This window comes from Boleophthalmus pectinirostris, unplaced genomic scaffold, assembly GCF_026225935.1.
Source record: "Boleophthalmus pectinirostris isolate CB_2022bp ecotype Guang Dong unplaced genomic scaffold, ASM2622593v1 HiC_scaffold_7, whole genome shotgun sequence".
In the NCBI taxonomy this organism is placed as follows: domain Eukaryota; kingdom Metazoa; phylum Chordata; class Actinopteri; order Gobiiformes; family Gobiidae; genus Boleophthalmus; species Boleophthalmus pectinirostris.
The window spans coordinates 19,413,306-19,441,224 of NW_026571473.1; the positions used below are offsets into that span (position 1 = coordinate 19,413,306).

Below are 27,919 nucleotides of genomic sequence, written 5' to 3' on the forward strand. Positions count from 1 at the left end.
AATCGTTAGCTTCGGCTCCGTTCTAGCTCCTCTCGCTCTGATTGGTCAAAGTGATCACGTGATACACGAGCCCGCGCTCCGTGCGTGTGGTCGCGTGCATTCGCGTGTGCCCGTGGGAGAAAAGAGCACTACTGCACATGCTCGATTGGCCCACAGCCACCGGAAGTACCTAGCCGGGCTAAGCTAATCTGGGATCATGCATCATTGAGCTCTTCCCATTGACTTGAATGGGCGGCCATTTTGGAACCTGGGGGCTTGGCTCCGCCCTAATGTGTCTCACTTGAGTCTCATTCATCTGTGCATATATACTCTGTGTTCTCCTCTGCCCGTCCTTGGTTCATTATCAGTGTCACCTCTGTTTGGATTTTTGTGTTTGGTCATTATTTGTTACAACTTGCAGTGCAGTCCTGCATTTTGGGTTGTCCCTCTGCTCTAAATGTGACAACAACATTATAACATAGATCAGAAAATAGAGAAATACGGGTTCTTTAATTTACCCATGAACAGTGCATTAGCCTGCACTATTCAGTTACTCTAGGCATTTATCAGGTTAATAGTGTATAACTGGTTACAAAACACCTGCATTCTCCTCTAAATGTGACAGTATATAGGGGGCATAGACTATAGTCACGCCTAATCTCATGTATTTAGTCATCTCTCATTCTAACTGTAGACATCCTTTTGTAGGTCTCCCTCAGCGCCAGCCTGTATTACACACACTGACACACACATCACAATGGGACGAGTCTCTGGGGCCACTTGGTCTATAGGACATGAATTACACCTACTCAAGTGGTTTCAAATATCCTTTTAAAATATTATGTTTCCTATTATCCTAGTTCAATTAAAGACTGTATTCACAGCGCAATTACAATGTTAGTAGGCCTCTCTGGTGCGGGGTCTGTCTATAATAAGAAGTACAATGGTTTTAAATACACAAGTGTTCTTCAATGGGATGTGGTTATTTATAATGTGTTCCAGTTAGTGAAGGGCTAAAGAAGGGACAGTTGTGGCTCTGGAGGGGTATGTTTGCTTTTCCTCTGTGCCCCCCGCTCCATCTAATTATTACAAAATGGTTTAGACATGAAGTAGCATTAGTCTATTCCTCTAATCCAAAAGGCCAATTACCAAGGGACAAAATAGTCTCTTTCATGCACAGACACATTCCAGCCTGTAGCCTGAAAAATGTATTTTATTCAGTATCTAATTTAGTCAAAACAAAAGAATGCAATTATAAGTTGTGCTAGAAAAAACATGTTTAGTAAGAATTTGTTAGCATTTGTTCTCGTAAAAATATGTTACTCCTAAAAATTACTGGTGACACTTTTGGATTCATTTCTAACCTAATACTTGATAGAAATTAAAAACTAGGCCCAAAGGTTTTTGCAACTTATTCAATTACAAAAAAGTCATCCTTAGCTCCCTTAATTCCAGATTGACACTGAGGGTTTAAACCAGTCAGAAACAAGGTGGGAGGTAACATGAAAAGAAACGGAGAAAAAAAAAAAAAAAAAAAAACAGCCTTGAGGCAGATCATGGGACCAGTGTATACACCCAATCAGAGAAACAAAACTTATCCCACTTAAAATAAATTGTTATAAAGGTTTGTTTTTGGTGAGAGGATGTGTGGGTTCAAGACCTTTTAAATAAACTACTAGAAGGTATATATTCTTGAAGAAAGCCTGATTTAAATTTGGAAGTATATGGGACTAAGTCTAAGTCTAACTACTGTATATAATTCCATTTAAAAAGAACATGTTTATGGAGTGCTTATGGAGCATTTAGATCTGTTTTTTTCAGATTTCTTTTTCAAGGTAAATGTAGAGTAGTTTAGTGTCATACTGTGGAACATTTCAGGCAAAGAAATTACATATCCATAGAAACAAGCAGGTGATGGATCCATAACCAAAACGTTATACAGTGCATTTAGAGTGCATCATTTAAAGTGCAAGAAAAATAAAAAATAAAAATAAATAGCACGTTCAGCAAACCAGCAAATTTCTTTTGAGGATGCACTGACCGTTTCCTCAGATAAACTGGCTGATTCCAACAACAAACTTCTCCCAAATCTCTCAAAACAACATAAGTGCAGACATCCATGGTCCTTGTGACACTAAGTGCTCCCTTTCTCACAGGCCCATCCACACAGAGACAGGCTGAAGCCAAACATCATGAGATTACATTTCTGACAGCGAGCAGCGTGCCAGAGGTCCAGGCACCAGCGTCACCGTGATCTAACACAAATGAGTCAGCACGAGTGGGCATTTCTGATTTTTCACACCGTCCTGCCAGTAAACATTCACTCAGCTGCTCTCCTCCGCTCTCCAACTTATAATCAGTCACACTAAAGAGGACGCTAATGCGAGGCAGAAGAAGAGAAGCAGGTCCAAGAGACCAGTCCAAGAGAGTTTGTGGAGGACTGTTCAAAACTATGGACAACAGCTGGCAACACTAAGTTTAAAGGTCCTATATTAAGCAAAACTGACACTTGTGAGCATTAAGCCATGTTAGAATACTGTTACCTCCTTTAAAACATACCCAGAGTTGTGTTTTGTTTTGTTCACACATGTCCAGATCTTCAAAGTTCAAAATGTTAGTATTCCAGGGCTGAAATCATCAAATGATTTAAGGGAAGGTGTATGGCACTTCAAAACACAGTCTAAATATGCAGGATGTGTGTGTTAAACATTACAATAGAAACAAAACACAACTCCAGGTACAGTATGTTTTTGATGAGGAACCAACAGATCAGAAAATGGTAAAATATGGGCCCTTTAAAGGTGCACTATGTACATTTTATGCTGGAGTGTCCACCACCTGCTTTACTCCATAGAAATGCTATTGCTTTGTCTGGAGTGTATGCCATTAAAATGATTTATCTCCCTGCAGACAAGCAGGTGACCTCATTATCCCTGGTTACAGGTCAGATCTGTGAAAAGATGACCCCACTCCTTGTAAGAAGGCATGTTTTTAGGGCTGTTTTTAAAGCAATGAAAGGCATATAATGGAAGAAATGTCCTTTACCTTATTTTAATGCATGACATCTATTTTTTGTTTTATGTTGCACCTTGATGCCAAAGCATGTTCCTAGTTTGTAAATTTGGTTCACTGACAGTAAAACCAATAACATCTCTATCCAGGTGACAGACCCTGCACCAGAAAAGTTACACAGAGGAAATTTAAAGTATTTTGTACAATCTGTTGGGATACACAAACATTTGTGTAGGTTCAATATTCAGTCAGAGGAGAAAAAAACGCATTGTGTGTTTACTCTTACTCCTGACCAATAAGATCTTTATTACTTCTTTTTGGCAATTTTATACATTTCTGAGCATTAAAATTACTTTCTTTGTTCACTGTGTGTTTTAAGATCCATCTATAACTTGTGAACAAAACTGTATAAACAATATTCTGCTTTTTGAAAATGCTTTCCCAAAATCAATAGGCCTGCTGTTAATCACGCTGACACAGCCGTGTGTTTGCCTCACGCCTACAAACTCTGTTTATGAACAAAGAGCATTCCTTCAGCTGCTTCAAACCCAGCGCGCCCCTCATGTCCCCAGGCAGGTCAGTGATGGAGAGAGCAAAATGCACAAATGTCTTGACTTTAAAAAGGTGGCCTGGCTTAAAATGCATGACTTCATCCACTATAAAACCTGTCTTTTACAATGGGCGGGAGCAGGGTTTGTGCATGTGGTTCTGTTTGTTTATTCAGTGTGATTTGCCTGGCTCACTGTGTCTCCGGGCTCTTCATTAGCCTGTGTACACTTGGCTAATGAGTGATATGTAAAAGTTGCCAGAGGCTCAGCTTGGCTCCTGCACTGGGCCTGGGGTGGCCCATAGTGAGAGTAACCTCACAGCTCCTCCTGTGTCTGGGCTGAGCTGGTGTAAATGCATTAATGAACAACCGAGCAGGACTCCCTCTGCAACATTATCTACAAGTGTAATTTGTCTGAATAATCAAGAAGTAAAATCCACCTTCTGGTAGAACAGGGAAAGATAATTGGCAAATAAAAATATTCAGGGATTTTTAAAAAAGCTTGGCCTGCACAGGGCCAAGCAGTTTCAGATTGTTTAAGAAAAGCAATGCAAATAGCATCTTGTGTAACTGAGAATTTTCTTAAAAAAATGCATATTACAAAATTGATAGTCCCGATGGTCCCAAACACACTGCTGCCAGAATAGTCTAAAATAATAAACAGATGTCTCCTTATCAGATAACCAAAATGTGTTAAAATTTGAGCATGTATCCCTTTTATTACGGGATGTGACAACTACAAATATACATTGTGCAGACTGTCGAAAACATAAATCAATCATGTTTACGCTGCCTGTACAGAGCAGTGACTGGCTTCAGTAACAAGTCTTCTCTCTCCTCCTGTACACAGCACTATCTCTCCTTCCACCATTTCCACAGAGCTATTCACTTTTGTCAGGTGCTGCTCCTGCTCCTGTCCTTACTCCTGTCAGAGTGGTCTCCCACTCACACATTCATGTGATAAACCACACTAATTTCCCTCTATCTGTGAGGCTGCACACTGTTACATCTGTAATCCGCACTCATTGTAATTTTTGCTTTCAGCCTCAAGAGGGAGAAACTCATTTGAGGAGTGAAAAGGCTTTATCAGATGTAAACTCAAATCTGTGCACCTCCACACAAAGATACCGATGTCGACATTTCTCACTGAACAAAGAGGAAAAAAGGCTTCTCCAGCGTCGACGACAAGTCTCAGGGAGGACACACGTCATCTGCCATGCCAGCAATTACTGCTTATCAGCCACTGGGATGTACTGACAACAGTGCAAATCAGCTCCTTTACTTTGCACAAGGCAAATATATGAAGAGGAGCTATTCAGTGTCCTCAACCTCCACTCTCTAGTCTTATCTACAGTGCTAATAATGATATAGTAAAGAAGATATGATGGTAATGATGAAACTATAGTACAAATTCATACAAATTCATTATGAGAAGGAATCCTGAATGTGGATTTATTTGGTTTATGGAGTTAGATTGTAAGCAATACCATGTTTGTTGCCTTGACCGCTGGGTCACAGCACGGCCAGAACTGCAGCTCCTGTGGGGGGTGTTCTCAGTCTGAAAAGCTCTTTCCACATCTTTCCAAATTGCACTAAGGGCCAACCAACAACATGCGATGCACTAGATTGAAAATTGGATAGGTGGGTTGTGTATAGGCCTGTCACAATAACAAATTTTGATGTGCAATATATAGATGAAGAAAAAGAACAATATAGACAGTAATATTGAAATACATATCATCTATGATGAGTCATAGAAGTGGAGTATTCGGTCTTTTACGGCTTAAACCTTAATCTTATTTCCTACTAATGCAGAGAAAATGTACACACGATAAATACTGATCCCCAAAACATATTGTTCCAGCCTTCATGAATCATAAATCGATACAGTAATGATCGTGACAGGTCTAGGGTGTGGTCCAATTGAAAAGACAATTTAGTGAGTGAAAGTTAATGCTAGATCTGAAAACATACTGTGTTACTATTTCTGTATAAAGTGGCAAGTTGTCAAGAAGTAAAACACCAATGGTTAAAATATAATACCGGAACAATGTAGGTCTTTCATTCTTGTGTTATTCTATGTCACATCAGCTGATTTTCTACCCAAGCAGTATTAGACTAATGAATACCCTTGCCTTGTCATTACTGTCATCTTGACTGTATTACACTCACATGGGTCTGGGGACACTGTCACATTAACCTGCCCACCTGCGCTGACATCCCAACACTGCAGTTCACGAGCAGAAAAGGTGCCGAAACCATGGCGACACATCAAAACGTGTATGTTCAGAGACAGCTGCTTAAAGCCTGTAAGACAGTAAATTAACCATCTGATTAGGATTTGAAAGGCAGTGGAGGAAACCAACATAATGCGTCCAATTAACGGAGGAGACGGCAATAAACATGAGGCTTCCAGCAGTCGTTACCTCTGCGATAAAAATAGCACCATGATTTCACTCCTTACTCTTCTAGCAGTTTTTATTGTCAATCCTTATTTTTCTCAGGCATTCCAAGAGCTAAAGCTTGATGAAAAATTTTAACTGTTTTCTTCATCATTCACTATCTGCCCTGTACACACATGACCGTATTGTTTTAACTGTGATTTAACTTATTTGGAATTGGCAAGCAAGAGTTTATTGTCAACTAATAGGGCGATCACAAATCATGCATACAGTTCAGCAATTTGAACAGTAGCTTCTCTCTCATATAGTTTCCTGTTACATCAATTAGGGACACACTGATCCAATATTGGTATCAGATATCAGCGCTGATACTGAAAAATTTATGTTGGCCCAGACACTCTCATAATGTTTGAAGTTGTTCTGTAATTACTTGAGAGATAAATAATGGCTACATAAAACATGTCTATCCATTTTATCTTTTATTTTATTTTATTTTAAGGAAATAAATGCTGCTTTCAGTTAATATCAGATATTCTTAAAGTCACAGTGTCAGAATTTGTATCAGAACTGTATATGCTGGATCAGTGCATCCCTCACATCAATACTCAGTAGGGTGCTGTGACCGAGCCAGGTAGAATGGCTGGATTGCAGTGAGATACACGAACGAATGAAGATGGAGGCAGGTTTGGCATGGTCCACTTTTTTTTTTTTTTTTTTTCAATTCTGTAAACAGTGCTGGTGCAAAACAAAAAAGTGCAGGCAGGACAGGGAGCAACAGGTCTCTCCAGCAGCAGAATAGAGAATGAAACGTTCAGGCACCTTATATACTACTGGATAAAACCATTAAAACTCCAAGGGATGTAAAATTAAACATAGCTGTATAGAACTAAGTTAAAATCCTTCAATAAAATACCCATAATCAAATAAACCATATAAATGGTAACAAAAGATAAAACCCTAAAACTAAACTTCTAATAAAACACAACATGAATAACCCAATTAAAATGAGTGCCATTTCCCCCCCGATGTCCAACGTGGTGAGTTGGCCCAGAACTCTTAAAGGGTGCCTGGTCCCCTGTGGACAAAAGGCACAGATAAGTAAAAGCACTGACAAATAACACACAAACACGCTCATACAACTCTCACACTTTAAAATATCCATATGCCCCACACCCGAACACACACAAGACACAACTAATTTGAAATACAGCACATATATTGCATGATACCAATTGTAAAATTTGAGCTGCAACTTATGGCAAGTTTTCATCCATTTACTGTAAACTCTAACCTTTATTCCGAAACACTTTTGTGGGGTATGGTGCCAGGTGAGCTGTGCCCAAGCCCAAAGCAAAAAAATATCATAAAATTTCAATAAAATCTTGCATGGAGAGGAGCTGCTGTATCCGGGAGGCAAAAAATGCAACTAACTCCAGATTTACTGCCATGTGTAATGTTTGGCAAGAACAGAGCGCAGTAGTGTTTCTGTAATAAGCCGTTAGTCCACCCCCTCCAGCTACACGCAATTAAAGATCATCAATAAGCTAAAACTATGTGAGAAAAAGTCCTCACTACACCTCGGCAGCAGCTCATTTGAATTTTTATTGTCTCTGAATGTACGGATGATGTGGATATTTTTGGCCTAGGCTGGTGTTTACTTGTTTTTATAGCAACCATACGGATTTATAGCTGTTTTCTGACGAATAGAGAGCCGTATACGCAGCTGCCTTGTTAGGGCGGACTTAATGTTGCCTGATACGTGTCATATGGCAAGCCCAAAGGAGAAGACTCTTGGGGGTTTGCATCTTTGTTTATTCTGTGAGTAAGAGTCTGTCTCCAGTAACGCTGTGTGGAGAGAGTAAGAAAGATTGTTTTTAAAATGACACTGACAGCTCTGAAAAAGTTATTTATAAAAAAACGCTAATTGGTGACGAGTGAGGATATGATGCAGGTAGAAGCTGAAGCAGTTTGGGTTTCAGTTAATAATCACGAGTGGTGGTGTTAAATTGTATAAACATGTATTTTACTCTGCCCTTCTTCTCAAATGGCACTGAACCTTGTGCATAACAATTAGTCGTTTTTATTGGACTAAACCCATAATTGCAGTTAAATGGATGATCAATCAGCCGTGAGTGCCTCTAAAAACAGCTACAGAGGCACTATAGAAAATACTGCTATATTAAGAATACCTTAAAGTGACACCTGTATTTGAGAATTTTTACACTAGCAGCAAGTAGATGAAGTAAAACGTTATTAATCTAAGGCTTTGGAACACTAAATATGGTATAATACAAAATGTATACTTAATGGGCCCATATTACATGATTTTCTGATCTATGTTACAATGTTGTTTCCTCATCAAAAACACACATGTACCTGCGTTTCGTTTCATTCACACATGTTGTTCCACTTTGTGATGTCATGTGGTAATACCCGAAGTGCTCCACCGTGTTTTTAAACTCCATACACCTTCATTAGAATCATTAGGATGATTTCAGCCCTGGAATTGCCAATCTCTACTGAACTAAAGGTAAACAGCAGTGGCGACCCGTGGACCTAGATCCTAAGTCTTCATTAGGACCAATTGCAGGCTATCATGATATTTTTTGGGGGGGCTCATAGGCCAAAATTATACATATATATTATAAATATATGTATTATATATAGGCTATATAGTATTATAACGAATGCCAGAAACAGACAGTCATTTTGGTCACTATTGATTGAACTATATCTATCGGAGCACAACGCACAGCCAAGCGCAAAGATTACGCAACCTGATCCGCCGCTCACCACAACACCGCCCCAACAACTACACAACACACCGCTCACAACCAGCACCAACAGAGTCAGCAAAAATACAATAAGAGGTTACGATCACAATATGAACACAAGGTATCAGCGCAGCTCCTACAGTACACAGCAGAACAACCGGAGCAGCTCCAACGCACCCGCCAACTCACTTACGCACTGTTTAACTATAACACTGTAACATTTAACTATTAACGATATAACACTATTTACCTGTGAGACTCCGTCCTCAGATTTCCCCAAAACGAAAACAAGCATCTTACCTTCTACAGAGGACTGATGCAGAGCGTATCCTCAACAGGACAGTGGGTTCACTGTCCTGTTAGTTCTATCTCCAATATGAAGAGATCAAACTGGTCCAAGTCCAGTCAGGTCCGCGACACAAGGTCCGGGAGCCGAATGCACGAGCTGGTTATAAAAGGTCTTAAACTCACTTCCCACTTACATTTAAAAGTTAGGTCCATATTAGCACTAGGGCTCCAGGTAGACTTGAGCCCTTTGCGCGCTACACCCACTCTATTTTGACGCCCAGAAACGAGCTGGCAGAGGCAGACAGAGCAACGAGTGACTGCCCCAGCCCCGGCAGCGCCTGCCACGGGTCCCAGCAGCGACAGCGGTTTCTGTTACCCTCGCGCTCTATCCTGTGAAGTCGCTAGCCGTCATTAGCCAGTGAGCCACGGAATCAGAGACATGCAGGATTCCACCGCAGCCAAATGCACTCATTTCAGCTTAATGCTTCTTTTCTTGCTTGGCAGAAGGGTCCCGCTGACGAGAAGACATATTACTCCCTAAAAAGTGTTCCTCGAAGGGACTTTGACGAAGTTTAACTCGTCCTAACTCCCACAGCACACAGCTCTGTTGTTATCTATTCATGAGCCTGTAGCAGTAACACGCCGCGGCCGCCAGTGGAGAGTCGGGGCTCAGCGCGTGACAGAGCGAGCAGAGCATTTATTGCTCGCTTATATTTGCTATCACAGGGTTTTCGTGAATGCCCGGAAAATGTCGTAATATGATGCCGCCCATAACTTGATGAAATTTGATTGGCTAAGACAACTGTCAATCTGACAATCATACCCACATTGGCACATTAGTTCAGTGCCTGCAGGGGGAGTCACTGATTTACCCAGATATCATTGGAAGAAAAATTGTGATGGGTCCATTTCATTTTTTATATTAACCCTTTGTTTCCCAAGAAATATTAGTCCAAGTTTATAACAACGATCAAGAAATAACTAGTGTTGTGTTTATTACTCAGTGAATAAAAAATTTTTGAAAAAATATATTAGTAGTACAAAAATGTTTTCAATTTTTTTTCTTGGGCCTTCACTGAATACCTTGAAGGCCCTGACGGTTCCCCTCTGGTAAACAGTAGCTGTTAACTTCAAAACTACCTCTAAATGACATCACAAGGTGGAACAGAGCATTTTGACCTTTGAAGATGTAGACAGACTAGTAATAAAGGGTTATTCAATTCAACAAAACACAACTTCAGGTATGTTTGATGAGATAACAACATTATAACTTGGCTAAAAGCTCACAAGAGTCTATTCTGTGTAATATAGGACTTTTAAGTACAAATTTGAGACAATAATGTACTACAATAAGGCTCAAATATAGTGAGCAGTGTCCAATCCACATGTGAAGAGATTTTTCGGTAGTAGCACCGTGTTTACTGCATTAAAGATAAAGGCTTTGGTAACGACGAGGGAAACGCAGATGAAACAACTCCACGCTCAGATTTCAGATGAGGGATTAGAGCCACGTTTCAAGTGTTGTCACATCAAACATACAAACGCATAAACTGGAACAAGGACTTAAAATAGTTCTGTTTATGTAGACAGCTTATGCAAAAAAACAGTCCCACATTGGCACAGATTGTCTTTACCTTATAAGGACAAACAGGAAGTCTCGTTTAGAGCACATTAGAGACAAAACTTTCTTGGTGCTGACCTTTAAAATTCGAATTGGGAGTATTTTATATTAAGGTTCTGCATAAAACTTTTCACTTTTACTTAACCATAACATTCTACCTGAGTTTTTTTTTTTTTTTTAAGTCATTATGCTTTTGTTGCCCCTTTTAGAATCTCCATTTCTTTTTAATCAGATGCCCTTCATGACTAGAGGTGAGTGTTGTTGTATTAGAACATTAAGTAAATAGTCTATAATTAAAACTGTTACTATTACTAAAACTGACCTTGAAAAGAGACAGAAGCATCTAGTGTAATCACCTAAAGAAGGGTATAAAAAGTGTTATCTCTGGACTTCTGTGGTTAATTTTATGGTCCATAGACTTGAATCTCAACCAAGACATTTACAGACATTATCGAGATGATGCCAAGGAAATATCAAAATACTGATTTTGTGAATATGCCCTCTAGGGTTGTCAAAAGTATAAAAATCAGATACTAATCGATACTAACACTAGTACTGAAACTACTAGATACTGATTTGAGCAGGAATTAATACAAAAAAAAAGTTACATTCAAAGAAATAAACCTTTTCTGAATAACTTTAGAAGAATCTTGAGCTGTATCAGAACTAGTATAAGATCACACAGCCGAGTATACACACATGGATCACTATGGAACCTACCAGGACACCTTAGTGATTACACAGATAAAGCCGCAAGGTAAAAGTACTATTATTTAATGTTGGAAATCACATTATACTGTCTACAAAAAGATAATTGATTCTACTCCTCAATATTGATATATTAACACTCGCCCACCACTGTAACCAGCTCAAAACTTTCAGTTCATGACTACGTGGGACACAAAGAACTGATGACATTTAGTATTTTTTTGTTCTCTGTTTCAGCCTATACAGGACTGCCTTTCTGACTCTGCTCTTCCTACGTTTTTATTTTTGGACAGTTTAATTTGCACCATTAAGTGAAGCTTCCTTTTCCCCTCTCCTCCTCATCCATTCACACAGATTCTCATGCCTGTTTGGAGTTTCCTCGTCCCCCGTCCCCTCCTTTCTTTTTGTTCACTGAGCAGTAAACCCAGTCCATGGTGCTCTGTAAACCTGAAGGCCCATGCATCACTGGTGGATAGAAGCTGATAGATGTCTGACATGCTGCCAGACCACGGGACGCCCCACATGAGTCAAGCACCAGCCTCCAGATCTGCCTCTTCACCAGCATCCATCAGCAGCCTGTGGGAGGTGTGTGAGGGGCCCGGAACAAGGGAAGCCCCGGTGGAGGAGAGGGACGGAGGAGCAGAGAGACTGTGGAGGAGGTGGCCACAGCCGAGGACATGAAATGAAGTAGGAGGGTGATGGAGCGTGGTGATGAGTGAGGAAAAAGTACTACGCTAAGGTTTGAGCGTGGTGGTGTGAAAAAATCAGTTTAAATATTTGTTATAGATCTTTCAGGAACTGTCAGTAAGGGACCAGTGTTGGAAAAACTCACTTTGATGAGATTCTATTTCATGGATTACCTAGAGATATACTCAGGATAAATTTACTCATTAAAAAGAAATACATTTTAGCTGGGCAGTGAATATCTTTTTCATCATGAGAATATACAAGCGCAGAGGTCTCTTCAAATGGGTTGTAAAAAAAATTGATACCCAAAAATGATTAGAAAAAATATATATGGAAACTAGATATTTATTTGAGAAAGTACTAAGCCAGTGATGGGACTTTCGGCTCCTTTGTGGGATCCAAATCATCTGTTAATTTCAAAGAGCTGCTCAAAAGACTAGCTCTTTTATTATTAATATGACAGAAGCCAACGTGAGAAGTCATTTAATACAAACTAATCACAGAGAGAAATGACCAAGGCTCAGATTTGTTTAAAATGGTTCAAACTGAGAGTGGGAGTATGTTTATCCTTTCAAATAATAATTTTAAAACTAACTGTTATTAAGATGCCAGATATGTTTTTTGTGCAGAAAGCTCTCACTCGCACTGCCTGCTCTGCTTCTGTGTTATTCTTGTGTTGGTGTTGGAGTTAATCATTAAAAAAATCATAAATACCAGAAAGAAAAAGATTTGGTTCTTTTAAAAAACGAGTTTCAAATCCAACCATTCACGTTAAGGCACCGTTCAAAAGAGCCGACTCGCTCACGAATGTCATTTTTTCTAAAAAGCATGTTGGTTTTTTTTCTCTCTCTCACTGAGGTATCGACTATTGAGTAGCAAGTCTTTTCCTTAGTATCAAAATTGAATTTTGAATTTAACTATTTGTGACAGCACGGTTATGGCAATACATTGACACAGTACTTGTTGTCAGTCAGAAGCAGAGGTAATCTTAAACTAATGTTATAAATGTATACATTTTGTATAGTCTTCCTCTTGAGACGGATCATAAAACTGAGCAGTGGTGCCTTTGGGCTGATAAACGAGGCCAAAGATGAGGTAGGAGGATTGTGAATGACACAGTTTGACTCTAACATCCAAACCTCCCCAAATCAGAGCAGCATTTCCTGTCCCTCCTTCCCACCAATCGAACATGTTAGTGGACAAACGAGTGAAAAGAAAAAGGGTTGGAGCCCATTCTGAGCTGTGAATGTCAGCGTCAGTCACCGCAGAATTCGTCTAAGTGATGCAGACAGACAGCCATTCTGATTGCCCCACCAGTCGAGCCAAGAGGTGAAAAAAATTTACATGCAAATACGAATGACCCGCGAGCGACTGTGAGTACGTTCGCTATAGCATTCTGAAGGCACCATAGAAAAAAACAGGAACTCAAGGCTTGCCAATCAACCACTCCATTGTAAAACCCACAAGGAGGTATGTGTTTAGGATATCAATTATTTTAGTCACTGATTGGTCTGTGCTGGTAGTGCTTTCCAAAACAATGGACCAGATGTATCCAAATTACACATATATTTAAAAGCTCGGGGGCTAACTTGCCAAAAAAATAACTGTATTTAGTCATGTTAAAGTGCTGTTATCTCATCAAAAACATATCTGGCGTTGTGCTTTGTTCCATTTACACATGTTCGAGTAACTTTTTATTATTAGTCTTCTATATCTCCAAAGCTCAAAATGCTCTGGTCCACTTTGTGATGTCATGAAGCAAGCAAGTTCACAGCTACCTTTTACCTTTTCTTTAGTAGAGATGGGAAATTCCAGGGCTGAAATTATCCAAATGATTCTAGTGAAGATGTATGGAGTTTAGAAACACAGCTGAGCACTTCCTATATTACCACATGGCATCATAAGGAAGAACTCAGCCTAAATATGCGGGATTTGTGTGTTAAATATGTATGAATGAAACAAAACACATACACATTTATGAGTAAACAACATTATAACAGATCAGAAAATAGTGTAATATGGGCCCGCTTTACATCACGGAGCCATGCACACACCTTACATCCTTGTATGCAAACATTTTTCAACATTTTGATTTTATTCTGATCAGAATCAAGTTTGCAAATTCCAAGTTTCTCCAAGTTTGTTTGTTTTACCTTTGAATGAACTGCACAGTTGGTTAATAGTTTTTATAATCTTATTTAGAATACAGCATCCATAACAAACTGTAAACCAAAAACAGTTGCCAGTCAACAGAGCGCAGTCCTAAGCCCCACATGCTTAAGAAGCTGTTATGTGTTTAGGATATCAATTATTTTTGTTGTGGCTTATTGGGTTGCTGCTATTGTTAGTGAAATTAATGGTAATGAATTCTGACTGGGACGTAGTGTACTGCATTAGGAGATTTGCTGTGAAGAAGCTTAAATCCTTGCTATGATTTGTGGCTAAGTCCTCTGCATACACACAGACGGCCATCTTCACCAAATCCACTCTTCTCTGACAGCAAAGCTAATGCCATGTAATCGAGCATCCACTTTCAATTTGGCCATCTTTAGATCCATACGCCATCACAACAAACATGCCTTTTATGTTGTTCTACAGATTAGGGCATCGTGGGACAGATTGCTGGAGGGACTTTGGGTCAATGGGGGTCTTGGAAGACGGGAACCCTAGCTGTCTTCTTCTTGGCTCCTCTCCACGTTTGGGACACTTGGACTGGAACGATGCCTGCTGTCACTAGACCTGTTGACTCCAGATGGGTTCTCGGCTTTTTCCTTCTGGCGTCTTCACAGCAAATAATGTGCCTTATAGTGATTTGCATATAAATTTGGATGCCTCTCAACTCTTTCTATATGTTTGGGTATGATGAGTACACAGCGTTATTACTTCAACAATGACAATGTTATGACTTGATACAATTTTACTTTGAATAACATCATTTCACCATTTTTAATCACTGAGCATCTTTACACACTTCTCTATAAAGCCTGATTATCCCAACATAGAACTAAATGCAGAATTTGCTTGTTTGCTTGGCACCCAGTCCATTTGTACTCATTATAGCATCTGGGCATGTGTAAGTAAGAGCAAGTGTGTGTGTGTGTGTGTGTGTGTGTGTGTGTGTGTGTGTGTGTGTGTGTGTGTGTGTGTGTGTGTGTGTGTGTGTGTGTGTGTGTGTGTGTGTGTGTGTGTGTGTGTGCGTGTGTGCGTGCGTGCGTGTGTGATATGGGAGGGTATACATGTGACTGTGATCGGGTGGTAGTGAGTGGGTGTGACGGAATTATTTTAACTGTCTAAGTAAATCACTTTAGACAATGTGCAATGTATGAAAACTAAATCACTATATAAACAGTTTGATTTTATTATTTATTACTTTAATCAAATCTCCTCAACTTTGCCAAAATGTCTTTCTTCTTTCCACCCCGGTGTCTTGCAATCTGATCAATTCCTCCTCCTTGAATTCCAGGTACATCAAATTCCGACCTTCTCTTCTTCATGTTTTGACAAAGCACAAATCATCTTTCTTTTGTTCTCTCACCTTGACATACAGCTTTTAACTCTGTGTGATGCATTCATTTTATCTTTTGGTCTCGGGCGCCAGATCCTTGGACCAAATCCTCCCTTTTGTGTGTGGGGATAGGGGGAGCAGGAGTGAGTACGTGTGTGTGGTGGCGAGATGAAGCAGACGCACTACACAGCATGACCCCTTTGATTTAGCACAGGGGAGGCTCACAGAGCGGTTGTACATTAATTGGTGCTTGTGAGCCGTTAATTTAGGCTAGTGCATTCAAGGACCCACTTTTCCAACTGCACCAGGAGCTGAACAAGCATCTTTGCACCAGTCACGTTTTCATAACACTCCCCCGGTTTGTTGCTTTGGGCATTTTTTTTTTAGCTCTTAACTTTTTTTCAGTTCATTTGCCCTGTTTTTGTGAAAAAGCATGCACCATATGTTTATTTAACAATGTGTTAGTGAAAGGGCAGACAGGCTTCCTACAATATTGTCTGTTTTTGTGCCTTTAAATTAAGTTCGACCCAAGACATCTTTGTATGTCTGTGTATGACAGGCCGACTAAACTCAAACTGTTCTCCACAAAGGGAATCTAGAAAAAGAAAAAGACTGTCGATTTTGATGGCTTAATAATAATAAAAAACACTCATTAGAATACAATTTTCATTTCATAATAGTTGTAGTTTCCATAATGTTACCACTGCCACAAAGAAGATAGGAAAGGTCCAATTTTGTTCATTTTTTTAGTAATAATACTTATTCAAATGAACACTAGTTTTAGTATCAAATATTTGCTGATTGATTTTTTGACAACCCTAATCAGAAATGTGAAAAATGTGAAAAAGTTGGTTTTAAAAGGCACTTAAGCTTCCAGAACATATTCATTTGCACTTTCAGTAAGATATCACTATTCCTACACTAGTACTGAACTTGTTAGCCTGTCTCATGCTCTCTGTATCCTAGCATTGCCCCCATAGCGACAGCAGGTCTGTGTCCCCTCTCCAGTCCCTCCCTTTGCCAGCTCTCCTCACTGGAGCCAGAAAGCCATCGTTTTCTTTCTGTTTGTTCGGCACCACTGGCTCCCTCAGGTCACTGACCGCATTAGGCTGTTAATTACCTTCAAGTACAAAACAAGTGCTACCTTGGCACCAAAAAAGGAGGACATTTACATTTTTTTTAAGTATAGCAGCACATCTTTTATGAATGCAAGAAGACAAAAGAAACAGCTCAACTTTGTCTGAGTTGACTATGGAAACATCCCCATCATGTTTTTTGGTGTTGCTGTGAGCCCATAAAACTACAGGATGGACTTGTTCTCCCCTCAGAAATGAATCAGCCATAAAACAGCAGTGGTATAGTAGTGGGACCCACAGGGCATGGATTCAGCAGACACACGCTGGGACAATGTGGGAAGTGACGGTAAATGTGTATGACCAGCATCTGACTCCCCTGTAGTTAAACTGTGCCCCATTAACTGTCTGGAGACTGTAGCTTTGTATGTGAAATTACCAAATGGACAAATAATGTATGTACATGCAGTTATGATAAGAAACATTGTTCTTATTAGTGGAATGGCACAGAACATAATAGGCACAGACTAGCTGCTGGCGTTGGATGTGTTGCTGGAGGCTTTTGGCTTGTGTCTCTCTATTAGTCTGGCTGTGTGTTTGTCTATGGAAATATTCACTCATTTGCTGGTGGGCATCAGGGCTGAGGTCAGGCCTGATTGTAGGTCCTTATTAGTGACTCCCTGGAGATCTGTTGCCTTCATGGGAGGCTGAGACTGTGGGACAAACTTTGTGAAGAAGAAGAACTTTGGGAACTAGTTTTAAAGAAGTATTTTATGCCTCTATACTGTGCTTGAATACATACCAGTACATACGTTTCTGCCCATACCCATGTTGTTTTGCACAGTGGCTTCATAAAAAGTGTGGCCATGCTGTCATAACACTTGCCTAGTATGAATGTGGTGTGTGCATGACTGGTGGTAGGCGGAGGGCTGCTGTCACAAAATGGAAGACTCACTTTTGTCAGTCTACCCCAGGGCAGTTGTGGCTACATTGTGTGGAGTGAATTAATAATGCACTGTAATGAGTCTTTGAGTGTCCAAAAAAAGTATAAATCTGATCCATTATTATTGTATTATTATTAAAACATTGAATTAGCTATACCAATATACATACAATAGACATATATAATAAAACACAGAAATACCTTTGTTATTTTCTTTTTCATCACAACATAACATTTACTAGTACATTAGGAAACTCCAAAGTAAGACAGGCACTTCCTATCCAAGTGCGGTTGTCAAAATTCCTTTCCAAATCATCGCCCCGAGAGAGAGCAAACATCACATTGTCTGTTTTAGCGACAAGCAAACACTATAAAAAGGATTGTACAGCTGTTTATTGGCGTCCGGGAAGTATGTGTCCAGTGTTATGTCTTGTCCCACAGTCAGATATGGGCCACTGCCAGCAGGATGGAGCCTACACTTTCTGAAAATGTCTCTTTCTCACGATTACAGAGAACAGCAGAATCCCTGGTGTGTCTCTGATTCAGTCGCACACGGCGCAGTGCACTTCCCCTGTGGAGGCACAAGAAGCCAGCACGCTACGCCAGTTTCACCCACAGGAAGCATCTTTATTCAAAAACCCTATTCGCCCCTTTGGTGATGGGAGCTTGTGTCTTACTGCGCAACCTAAGGCTCAGCAAAATACTCTATGTTAGCCACTCCATCTCAGAGACAACATCCTGAAATTTAATCAGATGAGCTAAAGGTTATGCAAAATTGACCCTTGTGAGCTTTAAGCCATGTTCTCTCTCTCACTCTGTTCTACCTTGTGATGTCATGATGTGGAAGTTTTCAAGTTAACAGCTAGCTTTTATCTTTAGTTTAGCTGAAATTGGCAATTCCAGGGCTGAAATTATCCAAATGATTCTAGAGTGAAGGTGTAAAGGATTTAAAACACAGTGGAGCAATTCCTGTATTACGACACAACATCACAAGTTGGAGCAGAGTGTTTTCAGTTTCAAACATAAAATAGTTTTACCAATGTGCAAAAGAATTACGCAATTATGAACTATTATTTCTTTTATAGTCCTTTAGAAAATAAGTTTGTAAAACTTTTAGCCTGTTATCTGGAAGAGAAAATGTTCAAAACAAAATTAAAAGCAACTTGGTATTGACTATATAGTCCGGATCCGTTTGAACTTCTTCTATTCTGACCGCTTTGGCTCTGGACACTTTGAGAAGGGTCTAAAAACAAGTGATTAAAAGATGAAAGGCACAAGGCCATGACGGCAGAGCAGCGGTGAGTGAGTAAATGGAGGAGGTGGTCCCATTGGACTATGGCGCTCATTGCATTCTAATGGGTGGGCTGGATGAACTTTGACCCTGTGTATAGCACCTTCAAACTTACCCCTCCTTAGAGCCCGCTATGGAAAGCATCTGAGCTGGGGGAACTGCATGCATGTGTGTGTGAATGTAAAAATACTGAACAACCTGTTTATTCTGCTGCTATGGAAACCTCTGCAGTAGCCTTGGGCAAATAACAACAAGCGGAGCAGTTCTGTGTGGCAGTGAGAGGAGGTGATGGAGTGAAAAGGGTTCAGCAAAGGTACTATATGTGATTTAAAAGTGTTTTTGTATGGGGCACTTGAGGGTAGTCTATTACCTCTATTAGACTTGGGTCAGAGCGGCCACTATAGAAAGCTTTTGTTTTAATAAATGGAGGCTAAAACTGGAGTACTTCAGAGATAAAAGAAAAGATAATGGTCAGATTTGAAAATATCGCTCTCTTGGCAGCATTACAGGGCAAAGATGCTATTTAATATATAACTGTAAAGGCTTGTTAAAAAATACATGTTCATTAAAGGTCCTATATTACACAAAATTGACTCTTGTAAAGTTTGAGCCATGTTAAAATGCTGTTACCTCCTCAAAACTATAGTTGTGTTTTGTTTCATTCTGCTACCTTTTATCTTTAGTTCAATAGAGATTGACAATTCCAGGGCTGAAATCCGAATGATTCTAGTGAAGGTGTATGGAGTTTAAAAACAGACTGGAGCATTTCCTGTATTCCCACATGACCTCATAAGGTAGAACAGAGTGTTTTCCGTTTGAGAAAAGAACTCAGCCTAAATACGCAGGGTGTGCAAAACATGTGTGAATGAAACAAAACACATATGTTTTTGAGAAAACATTATAACATAGATCAGAAAATAATGTAATATAAGCCCTTCAAAATACAGCACGTTTCCAAAATGGTGTAAAACATATAGTTTACATCCTACCTCTGAAACTATTTAAATGACTATTCCATACAATACGTGACTATAGGTTGCCATACTGCCCCAGATCCTCCTTTGTGTGTGACTGTAATTGCCATAGCACTGGGCCCATCCCTCCATCATCAGCCCCTCTTTTCACCTCCCCTCTCTGCAGCTACTCATGCTAAGTGGACACATTGTTATGGCCAATTTGTCCCATTCAGGGCTCCAGTGGGCACTGTCCCTGGTCTGACAACCCCCAGACACGGACCACACGGCCAGAGAGGGGGGCCTTGACTCCTAAGGTCCTGGTGAGGTGCATGAGGGAGGTGGAGGCGTCTGGGGAGAGGGAGGTCAAGGACAAGAGGAGAAAAGGTAATGAGTGGTGCATGAAAACAAGCAGAGAGGAATGCACAATGAGTTAAGAAAAGATGGGAAGGTCCTGCTCTTGGTATTATTTTCAGTGCGAGCTGTCGATCCAGTGTTAGAATGAGGTGGATGTTGACAGCTGTTCCCACCAAGGACACGCTAATGCATCCGCCTCAGTCTGACCACGATCCCAGAGAAAGACTCCATGGAATGAGAAAAAGAGGGTCTGAACACATGCAGGTGTGCAGGCACTGCTTAAGGTGGTATGATGAAATTCACTTTTACCCCTACGAATCCCTAAGGCCAAAATAACCCAAAATGTGCCTAGTGCTCTATCACACTGGCTGTAGAAATGTAATGCATGCAAAAACAGCATTAGTGCAAGATATTATTAATTCAAAAAAATACAAAAAAATTTATGCTGGCGAACTCAATTTTAACACTGCAGAAGGATAAAGGAGGAAAACACAACTCCGGGTATGTTTGTGATGAATAAACAACATTATTATAACGTAGATCAGAAAATAGAGTAAAATCTACTTTCAATCAATTCATCTGCTTTTACATAACATTAACACATTTACCAAAAATAAGTTACGAGCCCTTGAATTAACATTTTGTAATTATACAATTCAAAACTAGCCTATTAATTACAACTTTCTTACAACTGTACCATACCTTGTACCACTTCCACTATGCCATCTGTTATTCTTATGATGTGAGCCCTTAATACGACTCCTAAAAAAACTAAGGAAAGCCAAGACTGAAGGGGATATACTGTATAGGAAATGCAGGTGTGCTCGGACTGCTGTAGGTACAATCCTGAAATCCACTTAAACCGTTTACCCTGATGACTCCCATCAGCCAAACTGAAACTTAAGCCAGTGGTGCATTTAGAGGTCACTGCACAAAATTGGAAAAATAACATGTGTTTGGCTAGCTTTAAGTGCTGTTTTCTTTGGATGTGCTTCATTCAAAAATCATTAAATCTATAGCCACAAATGAATATAAACTGTCGCAACTGTCAATTATTTCACTTATTGTGAGAGCAATGGAAAGAAGAGTAGACCCAAAGCATCAGTCATATGATATTTAAAATGGCCCATAAATAACCATAGATATCTCACATGTCTGATTTCATTGCTCATGTTAAAATTGCAAACATATTTCCACGAGCCCCTGAGAAACCTGTGACTTTAGAAGTTAAGAAACTTAATTTCACTTCAATTTATTGTTGTAAAAAGCTTTGTAATGCATAGTGATAGGGATGCACTGATACCAATACTCTGGCACAGATCTATGAAAATTTGCTCAATCAGGTATTGGCTCCAAAATATCAGTTAAGTCAGTATCCTGGTTGGGACTATTTACTGGTCGTGCTTGGTCCAGAAAGTCTAAAGAATGTATATTTTAATGCAAAGTTGTTTTGTAATTACTTGATAGATAAATAACAACTAAATAACATATATTGTCATACAATATTTTTGTTTGGGGGAAAATTGGGGGCACTGGTATTGGCAGATAGTATCGGAACTGAAAAAGCTGAGATAGTGCATTCCTTCTTAGTGATAGTAAGTCTACTATCTATCTACTCCATAGTAGTAGTAGTAGTAGTAACTGACACTGGTCCATTGTGCTTAAATGTGTTTCATATTCATTAACTATCAATCATATACTCTTTACTCATTGCTTAGTTTAAAAATATATAGAGCCAACTTTCTTCATATAGCAAAAGCGAGGATTAGCAGATTACAACTGCCAGAGATAATGTAAATATTAATTAAATATTCATGTGTTGGAACGATACTGTAGCAATCAAGCCAGATTACAGCACCCAGTGAGCTCCCAGTTGGACGTTTGCCACTCAAATGCCATAAATTAAAAATAAAAACACATAGACGAAGAGTGCGCCCCCATACTGAGCTGTCTGACTAATTAGTGCATATTATTTTACAGAGCGACCGCCGCGGGCCGATACTTGACGTCAGCCTCAGCGGGGCGTCCTGTATGTGAGGGGGGATTAGACTGCTGTTAAAGACACCTGTTGTTTGAGCACAGTCGCTCCAACACTTGCCCCGAGGTCAAAGGGGTCCCACGGCTGTCGCAGGGTACACAGGGTACACAGGGTAGGGAGGGTAGGCAGGGTACGCAGGGTATGCAGGTTACACAGGGTACACATTGCACACAAGGTACACAAGGTACACAGGGTACACAGGATAAGGCACACAGACAGCATTCTGGGGCAGTGTGAAAGTACTGATCATAACACTAAAACTTGAGAATCAGAAACCTGCTTTAATGTTATGGCCTCAGAAAGTTCAGTAATCTTAGCAAAAAAAAAACTACTCATTCCTACCCATTCATTTTTTTTTTCTTTGATTACTATGTATTGATCCTTAGTGGTTGTTATTTGTTTTTAATAGTTTTTATTTATTTATTTATTTTTCCTCAATTAAAACTAGTGGAGCTGAATAGACAATCTTTTAATTACACTACTACTATGCAGCACTTTGGCACAGTTTCCAAAGTGCAGTGGAATGAACAGAGCACTAATGGCACTTTGACTGTAAATAAGGCGAGACACTGCAGGTAAACAGAAAAAAAAGTTAAATTAAAGGAGCTATTATGTTATTTTCTGATCTATGTTATAATGCTGTTTCCTCCATCACAAACATACCTGGAGTTGTGCTTTGTTTCATTCACACATGTTTAACACACAAACACTGCACATTTAGGCTGAGTTCTTCTCTCAAACGGAAACTTTCCATCTTTCCACCTTTTGATGTCATGAGGTAATACAGAAAGCGTTCCACTGTGTTTTTAAACTCCATACATCTTCTTCAGAATCATTTGGATAATTTCAACCCTGGAATTGTCAGTCTCTACTGAGCAAAAGCCAGGTAAAATGAAGCTGTTAACTTGAAACAGCTTTCCACCAACTTCTATCGGTCAGCCATGATATGCCTTATTGACTTCTTAAAAGAACTAGAAAAATATGAATTGTACATTAATCATGGTCAAATCAAAACGAGCTATACCCCACCCAAGTGCAAATTATATGAATATACTTATAATATTGCCTACATGTAGTAAACACATACAAAGGAAAAAATGAAACACGACGGCACTTAAATAGAATTACAACTTTTTTTCCACAACACCAGAAGACAAACCGATCAGCTCAGAGTCCCTTCACACCCCCCCGCTGTCCCCATCCTCCTCTCAAGTTCAAACACAAACAATCCCTCATTAATTGCTGGTTTTAGAGTCAATCGTGAAGGCAGCAGGAGTCTGTTGGGCCTGTGTGTCCAAGGGAAAGCTGTGGATCTTCCCTCAAATTAACTAACTTTATAATAAATCCCCTGGTACTGGCAGCCAAGGATTAGGCAGGCTTCAGTGAGCAGTTTGTCAGGCTGTGAGGAGAGGCGAGAGGGACAGCAAAAACATGGCCAAAATCTGACATGGGCTTTGGGACACTCCACTGACATCCCCCACCCCCACACTTCTCACTAAGATCCATTACTTGTCCTGCATTGTGGACAGTACAACAGCGTCAGGTATGGTGTTTATTTGATTACTAAGATATGCATTATGTAATAGCCCTGTTCCTCTCGGAGAGCTGTGGGAGTTCTGCTGGTTGAGGCAATGCTTTCCTGTTTGTTGTGGAGTGATTTAATTAAAGAACCCATTCATCTCACTGCCCATAAAAGGAAATTCAATTTTGAGAAAGTTCTTGTTTCAAAATACAAGCAGGTGTTGTTAGCTGTACAAGTAATATTACAGCAAGACACAGAAGTGGCTCAAGTTGGTACTAAGAAAACAAATTCAAAATAATACTGTTCAAACAGAAATGACTCATACGCCCACAATTCTATGAAAACAACTCATCGTAATACTCCTACTTTTACTGTAAAAACTACTCCAATAACCCCTCCTTCTCCAAGTCCTACTACAATATTTCCTCCTGCTGTGGCTACAACTGTCTCTCGCCAGAATGTAACCTTTCTAGTGGACAGTCTGCCACTTTTTTGTCTCCATATTATTGTCTTTCCAAGAATGTTCCACAGTATGGCATTAAATGAGACGAGGCATGACCAGGCCAAGGTGCAAGTCAGCTCTGTGAACAGTAAGAATGAGAGAACAACTCAATAACTTGCAAGATAGATAATTCAAAAACTTGCAAGGTAGATAATTTTACCGTAATACTGCAGAACAATTCAAGTAAAGCAATAATATACGCATGGAGCCACCTAAAAAGTCTCATAGTTTACATTTAAATAAAAATTAACACCTTTTTGCATCAACATTCTGTCTGTACTTCAAAGTATCCTTGGATTAATTTACTTGAGTTTAAGTTTCTAGTTACATCCCACTTGTGTCATGTCTGCACTGTTTATTCTGATATCCCTTTCAAAGCCGCCTCTGTGGATTAGGGCCCTATCACTTGAAACTCACTGCATTGTTCTTGGCTTTTAAACAAATGAAACAGGGGATGGGGCAACAATGAGGAGATCAGAGATATTATCAGACAGGTTCTCCCTCTGTTGTCTCTTAATTCATCCTGTGAATGCACTTGCTCTGGTAATTAACAGTGATAGGCCTGCAAGAGGAAGTCAGGACATAAGAAGGCTGGGCGGGCTCCTCATCTATAACAACACAACACTCACCTGATTAAAAGCAAGGTTATGATCCTTATGTCCGGTTCTAGTTTCAGATAAACTTGTTTACAACATTGTCCTTCCTTTATCAGCACCAATTAACAAGGAACACTGAGCATTTCCTTCCTGTTGAGTGACTAGTTCTGAACAAATTGTTTAAAAGCAGGGGAAATAGAAATGGAAGCACCCTGACTAAACAGTAACTTGGGGTGTGAAATATGGGGAAAAAAGATAGAGTGAAGCTATAAAACGAGGTGATGAAGATGGGAAATAAAACTAAGAGCACCCATGGACCTCAGCCAAGACACAAGGCATTTCTCACAAAAATATGCTGTGCCCTGACCAAGAATATCTGGACTTTATAGTGTGTGAACGCATACGTGAGTTTCTAATCTTGACATAATTCCCAAAAACCTTTTAACATGTTCTGTTTACAGTTATGTACTCACGAACAAAGCACATGTGAGTCATAGTATCTCTTCTTTAGCTCTTAAAATGGAAAAGCATAGTTCTCTGTATAACACTACAATCTGCTTGTACTTGTACTGCCTAAGTGCCATGGCCTGGTGGCGTTAAAGAAGCTCTTGTCCTGCATAGACCTGCTCCACACAGTGACAGATAGGTTAACAGAGGTATCCAGCTATTCCCTGGACAGTCTCCATTCCCAGACAAGAACCTTCTTCCTCCTGTCCCTCCTCTTCCTCTCCACACACTTGGCTCATTATAGGAATGCTCTGACCCTTGGGGACTTCACTTTACTTGTGTCTTTTTCCAGTTCACAAACCTTTGGGGCAACACAAAAGCCAGATTCAAAGGCAATTTGAATTTGAAACAGGGGCCGGCAACTAAACTCCCAAATTAAGAAAACTGAAGAAGAATCTGTGTTACTCAGGCAGCCTTAACACAGTACAAAAATGGGATGGTGACAGTATCAAGTGGAAGATAATGTAACATACTGCAGAGAGAAAGGTGGGGAGGTGTAGAGCCAGAGAAACAATGATGCATGCACTTGTTTAAACTGTGAAAAATACACAAAAGACATTGCAAATCACTGAACGTTTCAAACTGCAGAATCCTTAAAAGGTTGGGAAAGTGCATTGGCAAACCCTGCTTAAAAAAGACACTTAATGCGCACTAACATTGCTTGTCAATAAATTGTCTCGCAGAGTGACAGATAGCGTTGGTATTGCCAAGGACATAATTTGGCTGAACCCATTGATATGAGTATTGTCAATAACCGATCAATACATTCAGTTCGTGGGCAGTGTGGTTGGCTGCAGGCTCTTAAAGCTCACTATTTGCTGCTAGGTGCGTGGCCGTAAGCTACGCAGTATGAAATTGAGAAATATGCACTATAAAATATGTTTTATAGGCTTATATATTTGTAGATGAGATGAGAATGAAACGCACATCGCTTCGTGTCCGCTTAGTTTTGAGAAACCTTGCCCGCGTGAGTGACAAGAGATTATCCAAAACGTTGACTTCGTGTTCAGAGCGCACCACCAGCCACAGTACCACCACCCACAACAGCCCCTCGCGCCTCCGGACACTCACTCACCTCTGGTCCAGCGGAGAGAAGACGTCCCTTGGCCCGAAGCGAATAGAAACAAATCCCGAGCGCGCGGAGAGTCTGGATAAGTCTCGTTAGCGCGTTGCCAGACCCCGCGTGGGGCTTTGCGAACTACTCCTCCTCTCCTCTCTCGCACCTGTCTCTGGTACAAACCGATATCCAGCCAAACATCGCTATAGGACAACTGTCTGGGAAGCTTGTGTAAGTCCGCGTACCCCCTCGTGCGCGCACAGACAAGCGGCACCACCTGTCCCCCGGTGCGACAGAGATCTCCACAATGAGGTTTTTATACCGCGTAACGACACATGGTACTAGTCTTTGCAGCAATGTGTCCGGGAGATCCAAGTCATATGAAAGCTGGCAAAGAAAGAGCAAATCCAAAACGAACAGTCACTGCTTTTGGAAATTACATCTGCCTCCTTGCCTTCCAGTCGCGTTATCAATCTTCTCCCACAATACTTCGTTTATATTCCTCTGCTCAAGCCGCGCACGACTGCTGCTCTGTCATAACTGCGTCTTTCTTCACAACACTAAAACTCGTGTGCGCCCCCAAACAGCCCAGAAATCCAACCCAAGTCAGGCTCCCATGTACAGGCTGAGCAGTAGTTGCACGGTCCCCTAGTCAGACTGAGCGGCACTCACGAGCTGTGTCCGAGCGCGGAGGTGGGAGGACCACACTGTTGTCTTCTAGCGGTAGTAAGAGCTACAGCAGCATCTCCAAAGCACTGCTCCCCGCTGTCATCCACACGAGACTCCTCAAGCCTGTTAGCGCCAAAACCTGAAGCAGAATACAGCTGCCACTGGAATGGAATTGATTAGGGCTAATTGGGTGTACATCTGGGGACTCAAATCTGCTCAAGGGTCTGGGCACTGGTGTGAAAGCTTAGAAAGAATTCCATGCGCAAAGTTCGTGAGAAAAATCATTTTTGAATTTCCTCATTACCAACATGCCATTGTGCCATGTCTGTGTTACAGTCACTTCAAGAACATTTTATTGAATTGCCTCATACTTTTCTTCTTGTTTATTTGGCAAACCTTTATTTTAGCTTTTCAGTGAAGTTTTGGAAAGGTTCTCATTACCTTTTTGAAATATATAACATATATATACATACATGTACTTATTTTATTAGGGGAATTAGGCAACTAGCTATATAGGCCTATATCATAATCATTTATTTTTTAAGGCCAAATATTTGACCTTATCTATCTGGGAACTGTTCAGTGCATAATCAGATTTTGAAAAGCCAATGTAAACAGAGGAAAAAGTTGATTTTTTAAAATAAATTATTCTCAACTGTTCATGGTTTTGCCTTTGCAGAACATTATTAATAATATTTACATTCCGTATTCAAACTGTGTGCTCATCGTGTTACTGTTTGGTCTCTTGGTAATTATAGAAACATACAGAGCTGTGAAGTGTGGAACAGACTCACATTAACATCACAGGCTCAGTAGGATAAAGGCAATTATCATTCGCATCCCACTGTACAGTGTACTTAAATGTCATGACTCTGAAAACTTCACCAC

General features: G+C 40.2%; 1 protein-coding gene across 1 annotated transcript in view; it reads right to left on the reverse strand.

Annotated features, from left to right (window-relative positions):
* The window catches only part of sema6bb (sema domain, transmembrane domain (TM), and cytoplasmic domain, (semaphorin) 6Bb), a 180,139-nt gene extending 153,049 nt beyond the window's left edge, over positions 1-27,090 (reverse strand). The window contains 1 exon segment of the mRNA XM_055164909.1: positions 26,381-27,090. The gene's annotated coding sequence lies outside the window, so the exon portion shown is untranslated.
* Positions 27,091-27,919: the final 829 nt, after the last annotated feature.